The sequence below is a fragment of the Octopus bimaculoides genome, chromosome 6, assembly GCF_046866305.1.
Source record: "Octopus bimaculoides isolate indiv1 chromosome 6, ASM4686630v1, whole genome shotgun sequence".
Taxonomy (NCBI): domain Eukaryota; kingdom Metazoa; phylum Mollusca; class Cephalopoda; order Octopoda; family Octopodidae; genus Octopus; species Octopus bimaculoides.
Window position 1 is genome coordinate 55,662,166 of NC_142933.1, and position 10,918 is coordinate 55,673,083.

The 10,918-nt window shown below is 31.6% G+C and overlaps 1 protein-coding gene across 50 annotated transcripts in view; it reads right to left on the minus strand.

Moving 5' to 3' along the window:
* LOC106878372 (rho GTPase-activating protein 190) overlaps positions 1 to 10,171 on the minus strand; it is a 342,913-nt gene extending 332,742 nt beyond the window's left edge. For 25 of the 50 annotated variants that reach the window (XM_089353931.1, XM_089353908.1, XM_089353914.1 and 22 more), the window contains exon 1: positions 10,120 to 10,171. The gene's annotated coding sequence lies outside the window, so the exon portion shown is untranslated. Of the gene's footprint in view, positions 1 to 9,702; positions 9,814 to 10,119 lie in introns of those variants that run through there. The other 25 variants (XM_089353930.1, XM_089353906.1, XM_089353912.1 and 22 more) reach the window with 1 other exon arrangement.
* Between the last annotated feature and the right edge of the window lie 747 nt (positions 10,172 to 10,918).

Here is a 10,918-nt window from a genome sequence, read left to right on the forward strand (position 1 = left end):
AAAAATAATGATCATGAAGTATTTTTAAAATACATAGCAATCATTTTGGGAAAACATTTTTATATCTTTGTTTGACAATTGCCTTTTCTCATCTTTAATGTTAAGCCAATGACATTTTTACCTCCAAAGGAAACCCACCATTTTCACATCTACATAGCTTAAATTTTGTCTCTCAAAACTGGTGCCTTACCTCATTTAAACACCATTAACCTGTTAAATTCACATTATATACAGTCCACTTCTACTTCTCAGTCTTTGCATACCAAACTACAACAGATCAACAAAAGCTAAGCAACTGCCCATCTCAACCACCACCACTTCATCTATTTATATATTTTTTCCCAAGTTGAGTCAATTTTACCCTACCAGCTGAAAGATTTACAGATAGTATCCTACTACCTCTGTTGCCAGTTTTCCCTCGCAAAGGCACTTACCTTTCATTCATAGTCAATTAAACCAAACTGTAAATAGGCACCATGGAAAAGTAGCTGCCACTAAATCCACCACACAGCAAACACACAATACAGCTTGTAATAAACACTGAATTAAAATCATGTAGATAAAAGTGGCAATACAACAGCATCCTTCCCAATTGCTTAAACTCCTGAAACTTGGGTTCAAGCTATACTGCAGCTAATTTAGGGGGCAGGATACTTCTTAAAAACAGGCAACATACTAAAGAATTGCTAGTGAAAGATCCTGCTCAAAATAAGATTCAATCAAAAGCACCCTCCAATATTTTAGGCATGACTTTTCTACCACCATACTATTACTGCAATCATGTGTTGATGAAATCGGAAAAGAGTAAACAAATTTCTTCACAAAAAAAAGTGCTGCATCATTTGTCCTGTAACCTAGGACAAAAGCTTCATCCCATCCTTATCATTTATTCAGTCTCTCTATAATAAACCCTTCTCAACAAAATAATTATAGGGAGCCATTGTAATGACAGCAATAGAAATTCAACTCAACACTTTACATAATGACAGTACAGAAATTATAACAATCTTTATAGCAAATGCAACAATTGTTTAGATATTTTGCCCTTTTATCCCTTTGGAAACAATAAAATAATTACCAGTAGTTAGTTGGAATTAACTAATTACAAATACCCCTTTCCTATAAAATGTAGCGTCATACTTCATTAAAAGAAATATTCTTTTTTTTTTAATTTGTATTTGATAAGGTCCTTACTGATACTACTTATGCATATGGATAGATAGGATTTCAGTTAGGAATAGCAATACTAATAACCTGTAGTTATAACTCAATATACCTATGCTTTAGAATAAAGTATTAGATGAGTACAGCACATAATTTGAAATTAAGGGAATGACAAAGGAGCACTGATTACATAACTCTTATTGCTTTATCCTTCCTTTGATTTTACATAGACACACAGTGAGTGGACAAATGAAAGAAAGTGGCATTCAACACATATGGTATGAGTTACATAAATATTTTAACTGTTGGCTCTTTTCTAGACATCTGATGAGATGAATTCATCCTAAAAGCTGACAAAGTCATATGGTGCTGAGTAAAACTGTCACGAAATATATTACACATACATTTTATACACATATGCGAGAGTGTGTGTACACACCACACACACATTTATATACATATATGATTTTTCTTCTTTTATCTTTTAATGCCTTCAGTTATTTGATTTTACCCATACTAGGGCCCCATCTCAAGTGTTTTAGTCTATAATATCAACCTCAGTACCTGGGGTACATATTTTGTTGCTCTTATAAAGAACAAAAGACAAAGTGAACCTGAGCACGAAGGAGCAAACCAAATACCAAAAAGTAACTTCTCCTTGACATGCTGATTCAGCTATTTTTGATAAGCATACACAATCATCCAGTGGGATTCCCCACAACTTCCAGCTTACCAAATATCGCTTACAAGTCTTTGAATGAGCTAAAGATATTGCAGAAGACATTCCAAAAACAGCCATGCAATGGCATTGAACCCAAAATTATGTGGTAACAAACCAAACTTCTTAACCACACAGCTACATCTACACACATGCATTCATACTTACAATAAAATTGATTACCATCAAAATAATTCAGAACAAATTGTATTCTGAGAAATTTTTACATTTGGTGGAAAGCAGAAGTATTAAGGAGAAACTTGCACAGAAAACAATAAAAAGGCCTAATGCAAATAAATATTTTCAAAGATGGAGATTATAAATTGGTTAATGTCTTGAAATTAAAAAGAATCAATCTCTTTTTCATTCTCATTTAATCTTCTGCATAAGTTTTCTTTTCTTTTTTTTTTTTTTTAATTGAAAATTCTAATAGGTTTGAAGAAATAAATTGGAAGTCATATATTATAATTCATTAACTTTGTTTTTTAATTTTTATAACGCAGTTTAAAATTTTAAAAACTGAAGGGAACATTTTGTGATAAAAACTGTTATTAACCAAAAATTCATATTGATCAGAGAAATGATTCATGAAATCTTCAAAGAGTAAAAGCCTGTAATGAAGAAACATCTAAGAATTTCTTATTCCTCGCATGAAAAGTAAAGCTTCTAAGAAACATATGCCCATACACTGAAACACATACAATAGACAGACAGACCAAGAAAAGCCCTTTATACAGTCATTCTACATGATAGAAATTGCAGCCAAATCTCTGTTAAAATTACATCATACGGATATGTGAGGTAGATAGCACAGGAATACACTAAGCCTGACAATCATAGAATGGTCATAGCATTCATGATCAGGAATGACTTGAGGATAAACAATTTATTTTTTAATATCTTTTCAGTCAGGAAGGAAGGCAGTGCCCATAATCCTTTTCCCAGGACCTCTGAGACAGGTGGAAGAGAGGGAGAGAGGAAGATAAAAAGAATTTTCAAACCAGATACCTGACTTGAAAGCCAGTAACAAAGATGCAAGTTACCAATTGGTGTAAAATTGGGTGATAGATTAAATCTACCACCCATATAAGTTCATGGAAGGATTTGAATTCAGAAGACAAAAAAAACCAAAAGATATATCTCAAGGTACATGGTTCATTTAATTCCACCAATCCACCACTCTGGACTGGTACTTTTTATCAACCTTGAAAGGCTGAAAAACTTGGGATTTGGGCTCAGAACAAATGCTGTAAAAGCAGTCAGTCAAATGCATTACACAGGATATTTTTACAGCTGTTTTTGTTACAACAAATACAGTAATTTATCTATCTATAAATGGGTAAAAATTTATGCCAGACATATCCCAAAAGTAAAGATCGATGTTTTCAGTGTGAATATGTGATTAATATTTATATAGTTTCAGTTAGCTAGAACTGAACAATTTTTAAAATTATTAGACTATTGTTGCTAGTTCAATAATAATTTATTCCCATAAACATTAGATTTTGTATTTACCCTATTTTAACATGTATAAGAAACCCTTTTTTGCCAAAAATTAGGTTTTAAAAAATAAATGGATAGTATTATAATCCCTTACAAAACCTTTTTTCCAAATTTTAAGCCCCCAAAATTAGGGAGTTCCTTATACATGTTAAAATACGGTAATTTAAAATATGTTATCATCAGCATTTAACATCCATCTTCCATGCTGGCATGGGTTGGATAGGAACTGGCAAGCTAGTGTATCAATGATTATGATAATTTATCATAAACTATGTATGTTTTGAATATTTATGTGTATTTTGCCTTAAGTAATCAATATAGCAAAATCAATCCAGAGCAAGTTTTAACATGGTATTGCATGTAATCATATTAAAAAACAAACCACTACAGTTCTAGAATACAGGCATCTCATTGTGCATTGGGCTGTTCAATGAAAATTAAATACCTCAATTCACCTATCTTTTGGAAATAGATACTAGAGCAGAGAGAAATACTTGCTTCAGACTAATATCCTAACCAGGCTGACACTTTGAAACCAGATCTAAAAATACCTTTAAGTGTCTCAGAAGAAGAGGACCAACAAAAGCATCAACTGAGAAAGGTGCAACACCCAGTTCCAAGTATATGTTTGCTACATAGAAATATTTATCTTTCGCCAGGAAATCTGTTCAATACAATGGATGAGTGGGCAGAAAATCAGTTTGCACTCAAATAATTACATACATTAGGACAGATTTATACAGGGAATTCCTTTCTTTTATCAACTACAGGAGGGTACTTATATTCGATCTACGCAAATAAAAGAAATAATGCAAATTGTCTGCATTCTGAACTCATGGCAGTTTAGAAGATTGATATAGTAACCCCTTAGTCACAAAAGCTCTGTTTCAAAGTATTATTTATACTAAATAGTAGTAACCCTTTGCATTATAGGCACAAAGCATGGGACTAGGAAATTACATCGAACCCAGTACTTACATTATTGACCCAAAAAGGACAAAAAGCAAAGTTGATCATGGCAGAATTTGAATTCAACAATTTGAATAAAACAAAGAAATGCTGCTAAGCATTTTGCCCAGCATGCTAACAGTTCTGCCAGCTTGCCACCTTAAATAATAATAATAATAATAATAATAATAATAATAATAATCCTGTCTACTATAGGCACAAGGCCTGAAATTTTAGGAGAGGGTTTAAGTTGATTACAGCGATCCCAGTACTCAACTGGTACTTAATTTATCAACCCTAAAAGGATAAGTCGACCTCAGCGGAATTTGCTCAAAACATTGAGATGGGCAAAATACCGCTAAGCATTTTGCCCAGCGTGCTAACAATTCTGTCAGCTCGCCACCTTCATAATAATAATGATAATAATAAACTACTCTTTACACAAAATCATTTTAAGAAACCAACACTGGAATTATAATCTAAAAATTAAATAGTAATTGAAATGGAGATACCATAACACAATTTCTTAACAACCATTTCAATAATAAAATAGTGCAAAATACATCAACACAAGATCATTGTAACATTTTTTGAAAAAGCCCTGTGTTGCAAGCAACTACTGTGTAGATCATTAAACATTTAATCTCGTCACTTAACTAGATATACACTTCTTTCATATTTAAATCATTAAGACAGGTGGAGCTGATGGGATGGATAATATGACACCCTTTACTACTTCAAATAAACAGATAATAAAAAGACTCAAAAAGGAATATTAAACAGAGAAACATATGCTAATTGCTTTCTACCCTCCACCCTTCTCATAATTAAAGATAATTATTCTAATAACTCAGCATTTCTATTTTAAATTTATCATGAAGCAGTTCTGGTTTCTCTCTCAGTCTTTCTGCCTATCCCTCTTTGCAAATTAAATTTGAAACAGGATATTCTGTAATTTAAAACTGAACCACTGTTAATAACCATTTCCAATAATTACTACAACAAGCATACAAGTAATTAATAATGTATATTTATAATTGAAGGAAATCAATTTACTTGAAATCCCAAAATATCCTTGCATAGAAATTTTCTATATTCTCCCATCATGTTACATGAGACCAAATAGAACCAAAATAAACCTTGAAATAAGCATATTCCTAAGGACGTAACTTCTCATGAAATAGTGAAACTAAGAAAAATGAATAGAAATATATAGATCTCTGGCCAATTATATAACAATTTCTTACATCCAGCAAAAGATGGGAAAGGGAATAGACAATTTAAATCAACCCTAATGGTTGGTACTTGTTTCATCAACCCATAAAGTAACATAGCTAAATACTATAAAGATTTGGTCTGAGACTAATATTTTAACTACTGCACTGCCTCATGATATAATAATAGTTTTTTTTACTTAGCCACAAAACTCATTTTCCTAAGTGAGGCATGTCTAGTTGATTGACTATTCTAGCAGTTTGATTATATCGATTCTAGAGAGGAAAGTTAGGGTGAGACAGTTAACTCTTCTCAAAAAATCTTCAAATTCTATTTAAATTAAAGCAAAAACTTTTACGTTAAGACCTAAACAAAAACTAACATTGTCAAAAATCGGACACCAGTGGAGCCTAAGTCTTAATTTTTGGTAAGGTGACACTGATGATGATCATTAATTTTTAGGTAAAAGAATATATAACAGGATAGGTGGTATTTTATATTCAGTACAAACAAGACAAGTAGTCAGGCGCTCTTCTACTAAATCACTTCTCTAACAACATCGACAATAACAAAAATGATTTTAAATACATATAAATCCTTTATGACAGAATAATGGGTAATTATTAAATTAAATAAAGTGGCTAAGCTTGGATAAGACTTGTTAAGGAAAAGCTCATAAAACGAACAACCAATCCGCTACTGTTGAACAGCAACATCAAGTTTAAAATATATACTTTGCACTGGCTACATAAATATATTTGGAATGAATGGAATAATAATGGTTATCACCTCATGTGCTCCTAGTTGGAAGCTAAGTCAATAGTTGGGACAGCAATGTTGGGAAATAACGTCGAGATGTCACAAGAATGTGGGCAGGATTTGTAATCCTCGTAGTTATGAATGAAGTGAAAACATAGTGGTGACAATGTTTCTAAAAAGAATTCATACAGAAACATTGAATGCCTGTATATACTTATACACACACACTATGTGTGTGTGTTATTTAAATTGTAATCAGAAAGAACTACATGTGATTTATATGAAAAGGAAATTTGTTACTATGACAACCTAATTGATTCTGGCATGAATTCTACCACTATTGATAACACAAAATTAGATGCCTCGCTACGAAAGAGCAACAGCCTTTAGTCAAACTAGAAATTATATAATCCAAATGAAATATAGTATGGCGTAGTTGATGCCAAAATGGTTTAAGTTGTTGACAGCAGCAAAAATAACCAGGTTGTCACGAAACATCAAGGCACATTCATCACAAACGTTCGAACTAATCCGCTTCAGAACAGAGTGTCTATTAGTGTTTCAACCATAGAAACATTTTGACTTAAGTTCGTTTCAGACATCACGGCCAAGACCATGCTGAAGCACCGCCTTCAAATACACACACATATACACACACATTTTCACCTGAGATTAGCATTCTACAAGTGTCGTCTTAATCATGGCTTCGCTCTTGTTTAAACATTTCCACTTGATGTATACGATTATAAACAGCTAATAACTGCAGTACATCAGCTGATAATTTTCGCGTCAAGATTTTCAACGTTATATACTTTGCGATCAGCTATAAAGTATTTTCTTTCATTTTCTCAATTCCGTCTCGGATGATGGGTCTAAAATGTGTAATATTTCGACTGAGAATGATGATGTAATTATTAAAGAACACACACAAAGTGATGGGGAATTAGGAAATGACGCAGTCAGCAACGAAAAGATCGCCCAGCAACAACTATGCAGTTAAAGGAAAAGCTTAATGCCTCACTTTCAGATATAGCAGTTCAAGAATGGCTTCACGATCCCGAAATACAATAAACTAAATCAAATGGCAATGTTGGGGAAAAGAAACACTGAGAACGTTAATATAAAAAGTAAGATAACATAAAATGAATAGAACATGCATGTGTTCGATTTAAAACTAATGTCCCATGTATTCAGGCAGGTAAAACAAGTTTCAATTTAATGTGACATTTAGGAAAAGACAAAACGGGTCCCAGTTATAGAAAGATAAATTGATAATGAAATCATTAACAAGAAAAGAAAAGCAACATATATTCGTTAATATAACGTATTGTTTGTCGAGTATGGCATTGAAAAGGAAAATATACGATGACAAGGGTAGCTGACACCTGTTTAAAATATATAAGACATCAATTAAATGGTAGCACCAGCTATGAAGAATATTAGGCAATCTGTTAGCATAGCAATACTAGTGAAAAAGAGATATATCTTCAGTTAGTTTTTTTTTTCTTTTTGACAACCCAAAGTGAAAAGAATCAGCAATTCTACATCGATTTATTTTACTGTTTCCAATGGAAACAAAATTGAAACAAAATACAATAAGCTATAACTGATGTAACAAATTATCTCGACCGAACAGAACTAAAATGTCAGCAACCCGTGCGTCATTCGTTCTTTCATTTATATTTTTTCTATATATATATATATATATATATATATATAATAACAGATGTATGTGTGTAAGAACTCACTGATTACCTGAGCACTGAATCCAAACCAAATGATGAGGTCAATAGGAAATGACAAATGTCTATAGGACCTTTTAAGATAACAGGCCCCTTAAAAAATAATCGTTCTATGTCAATTATATATAAAGAATGTATTTCATACTGTCATAATAATAGCTAAAATATTCGAATAACCTTCACATGTTTTCTTAATGTTAATGGATAATAAAAAAAAAAAAAAAACGAGAACAGTGATGTAAGTTTTATCATGACGCATATTTGAAAAAGCAATGGAAAATATTCCAGTTTGGTGTGAAGAGCAGAAAAAAAACAGAAAGAAAACTAATTTCTAAAAGACATTATTGTAACAAACATGCCTGTTGCCAACAAACAATAGATGCGGAGAAAAAATGACAAATTATGAGACGATTTGTGACAAAAAGCAAGGAAGCAATGTCATGAGAGAATTAGAAGGCTTTACCTCCATACCGCAACCTTAAGTCAGGCCATCAGATCGTATAGCTAATGTGGTCCTTACAGTAAGCAAAGACATTTTTCTAGACCGACAGTGACATGACAACAGGACAGGCTAAGTTAATTATTCCCGTTGAATGGAATTTAAAAGGAACAGAGATTAGAAATAACACTTAGTGTAGTATCGACAAGCAGAAAATACTGCATTTAGTTTGAAATAAACAAATAAATTAATATGGTTTAGAAGCTTGAAAGAAGAGAAGGAATCAAACGTTTGTAAATCGTGTAGTGGTATTTAATTATCTCATTCATTTTGACCCAGTAAGATATTCAGATGTCTAAGATAAATACAAAAGATTAAATATTTTTTGTGTGTAAAACAGAACAAATTTCAAGTGCTAGTTAAAAATCTAACTTTTTTCTTCACTTGATGTTATATCAGAAGAAACATGGACAACGATCGTTTTAAAACAAATTTTAATAGAAAGAAATAAAGAAACCAAAACTATTAACTAAACGATTATACACTTGTCAATGGTAAAGATTTTTTTCTATATAAACCGTTTTGTTAGTAATCGAAAAACAAGTGTTGAGTTGTGGCGGGTAGAAGACATTCAATATTATATATATATACACACATCACATATATATATATATATATATATATATACACACATCACATATATATATATATATATACACACACATCACATATATATATATATATATACACACACATCACATATATATATATATATATATACACACATCACATATATATATATATATACACACATCACATATATATATATATATATATATATACACACATCACATATATATATATATATATATATATACACACATCACATATATATATATATATATATATATATATACACACATCACACATATATATATATATATATATATATATATATATATATACACACATCACACACATATATATATATATATATATATATATATATATATATATACACATCATATATATATATATATATACACACACACTACATACTCAAATATATACATATAAATATATAATACACATACACAGAGATATATAATGTCCTACCCAAGTGCCGTGCCACTGAGCTGAGCCAAATTAATTCCTGCAATAAGACGGACACCCGATACATTGAACAGAAAGACTGAGGTAGCGTTTTCACTTACTGTGCAAGCTCTATAGGATACACGAATCAACACGATCGCATACTACACATATACATAACGCCGAGCCGATGTTACAGCATGCCTTACTAACGATAGTAGTTTCTCTTCGTTGTTCTTTTATTCAATCCACTCTCCCTCTGCTGATGGTTACTCAGTATCCTACTCTGCCTTTTTCTCTCTCTCTCTCTAACACGCACTCTTTATCCCCCTCTCCGACTCCATCTCTCTCTATCTCACGCAGAGCGCATATTGTTCTTACATGTGTTAAATGACACCAGATCGAGTTTTAAAAATATGAAATGCTGCACTGAAATTACACAACAGAAATTATTTAATAAGACTGTTAATAAGAATATGAAGCATTAGTAAATATGATGCCAACTTTCAAGAAATAAAAATAACACTTAAGCCACTTACCGTTTTATAAGTACAATAACGCCATGTTGGATGTTTAACTACTACCATATATGGCATGCCGGAGCTAGCACCCGTACATAGGAGTTTCGTACTTTTTTTTCTTTCCTTCGTTTACATTCTTTTCACTGTTGCTACTGTGAAGAAGGAAAATAATTATACTCGCTTATTTATTATTAACTATGGAAGACAACCACGTCACAAAATTTGGTAGCTGCCATCTGTTTTTTTTTTTATCGAATATATTTTGGGGGCAAGAAACAAAACTTGGAAAAATATTTACTGCATTTTATTTCAAAACAACCTTTTATCAATGTTAAAGATATCTCATTAAAAATAGTCACTCTGATATCTCAGAAAGACAATTGCTACGGGATACCATTTTGTTTTGTATGAAATACCGTAGTTGTACATTGTGATTGAATGTGTTCCTTGTTCGTTCCTTTGAGTTAGCGCAAATGAGGAGAAAAATAAAGTTTATGAAGGAAAATTAATTTAAAGTTTTTTTTTCTTTGCCAGCTAGGAACTTGAAGCTTTTAGTGTTAATAACTTTCACAAAGCAATTGTGCAATATTTCTTTTTAATAAAAGAATTAACATGACGAGTTGTGTCTATTTTAGTATGAATGGATGAACGAAACAGCTTGGAAGGTTTTATTTATTTATTCAAATAATAACGAATCTCAACAAAATGATCAAATACTAAAGGCTATAGACATGTAATTTTATTTTTTCTAAGTGCACAAAATTTTTACTCTTTGTTTTGATTCGAGTCTTAATCGTAACGAAAAAGAGCAGATGGG